This window comes from Schistocerca piceifrons, chromosome 6 (genome assembly GCF_021461385.2).
Source record: "Schistocerca piceifrons isolate TAMUIC-IGC-003096 chromosome 6, iqSchPice1.1, whole genome shotgun sequence".
Taxonomy (NCBI): domain Eukaryota; kingdom Metazoa; phylum Arthropoda; class Insecta; order Orthoptera; family Acrididae; genus Schistocerca; species Schistocerca piceifrons.
In genome coordinates, this window is record NC_060143.1 from 19147078 (window position 1) to 19149558 (window position 2481).

Below are 2481 nucleotides of genomic sequence, written 5' to 3' on the forward strand. Positions count from 1 at the left end.
CCACAGCAGTTGAGTCCCATAGTGCTCAGAGCCATTTGAACCATTTGAATAGTTTCCATAACATGTTGCTAGTCATTACTTGTTTTTGCTGATCATTACGGTAACTAACGTCATTGCATTTCAAATAAACGTTCTTTGTGTTAATGTCACAGTCTCTCTCATATGTAAGACAGCGGGTGCGGATTTTGTCCAGCTGCTTTCTCACACAATATTTATGTGATTTCAGAATCGTCACAGTCATTTACTATATTTAACGTTTCGTAGTTTCTGTAACTCGCGGCTTAAATTTATTCAGGCCATACATTGCCACTCAAAATGAAGGATAACTACAGTGAGATTTTAATCTGTTACCATTTTTTTTACAATTCAATCGTTGTTGTATGTAGTAACAAACAGTTTGTAACTACCTGTATTCTATTGGCAAGCATTCGGGTTCGATTCCGTGTTTCCACTAACAGCAAAACCTTAGATACACCGTAGAGAATAGGTAGTTTAGAAATTCTTCACTGGAATTTCGAAGACCTGTTTTAATATGCTCTGTTGCTGGTATAAGCAATGGTTTCCAGTAGTTTTCTCTTCATTGACATCTAGCTTACCGGTGTCGAAGCGTTTAGTTTCTACGAAGCATTGCAAACGTCACACATTTCCGTCTGTCTCTAACAAAGTACACACAACAAGATGCAAAATCATGATTTCTTCCTTATTTCTTTACTGATTATTGTTCGAATCTTCATGTGTTCTACTAGAACAGCATAATAAGCGATGGAGCAGGATAATATGTTAAAGACATGAATATAGTGCAGGTGAATGAAGTGATCGAAAAAGTACAAAGAAGGGCAGCTCGTTTTGTATTGTCGCGAAATAGGGGAGATAGTGTCACAGACATGATACGTGAATTGGAGTGGCAATCATTAAAACAAAGGCGTTTTTCGTTGCGACGGGATCTTGTCATGAAATTTCAATCACTAGTTTTCTCCTCCGATTGCGAAAACATTCTATTTGCACCCACCTACATAGGGAGAAATGATCATCACGATTAAATAAAAGAAATCAGGGCTCACACGGAAAAATTTAAGTGCTCGTTTTTCCCGCGTGTCGTTCGAGAGTGGAACGGTAGAGAGACAGCATGAAGGTGGTTCATTGAACCCTCTGCCAGGCACTTTCTTGTAAATAGCAGAGTAATCACGTAGATGTAGATGCAGATATAGATGTAGATCGCTGACAAAGACTTCATGTGGCAGGGGAGATTTTTAGTTTAATTTTATTTTATTTGCTGTCATTTACAAATCACCTGCCACCTAGTTACTGAGACAGGTCATATTTTCACAATATGAAATTGCACTTGTACAGAATGTGAAACTTAACTGCTTTCTCTTATTTTTAATAAAATATAGACTTAAAAGTAATTAAGAGACGGAATATCAAAAAATTAACGATATATGCGTAGAAGAGAAGAATTTATAAAATTAGAATAGAGGTTATGACATGTTTTAAATTTATGACGTATTGTAAATTAGGTAAAATTTTCTAAAGTAACAAGTTTCTTGCATTTAAGAAGGAGATTTGTGTTAGATATCTCACCACCTAGGAGTCTCGGGTGTGAGAACTTTACATAGGGTTAATGCTTCTTTGTGCTTCTCTGACTTCCTGATATCTATGTGTTGTGTGCATGTTGTTTATGTCGTATGTAAGGTAAATCCTTATCTAAGCTTGATAACCAGTTATATCATTTTAATTACAGGCATTGCTTCATCTAAGCTTAATGAACAACTACGAGGGCTATTCGGAAAACAGGATCCGATCGGACGCGAAATGGACACCACTATGAAAATCAAAAATGCTTTATTTGATACGTTTTGTTACACTTTCCAACTACTTCTCTACATTTGTCGTGGCGTTGTGCAAACTTTCCAGTACCATCGTCATAGAATGCAGCCACCTCTACTTTCCGCCGCTTCTGTACGCTGGTCCGCAGTTCGCTGTCTGTGCCAAAATGTTGTCTCCATAGTCATCGGGTCATGTGAGCAGAGATTAACATCAGAGGAGTCAACAACTCCCGATTGTGTGGTGGATGATCAAACACTTCCCATCTAAAACGCTGCTGGAGCATCTTCATTACCCCTGCAGTGTGCGGCCGAGAATTATTGCCATGAAGAAGGAAATGCCTGACGGTTAACTTACGTCAGCGTACATGAAATCAGGCGAAGCCTCGTAGCGGGCACGGACACTTGGCGGAAGACACTATTGCTCCAGGCGTCTTTACGTGTTCACTGAGTGCTCAGAACTAAAAAGAATGATGTGACGCGATCGACAGGCATACTAGAGCCACTGCCAAAGACTACCCCACTGTGCAGAGCTCCATCAGATTTTCACTGTCGTTCGCATTTCGCGACCCATAAGATTTTACCGAATAGCACTCGTATATCGTTTAAATTACAGGTATTAAACAAGACGTCTCTGTTCCTGCATATATTAAAATAG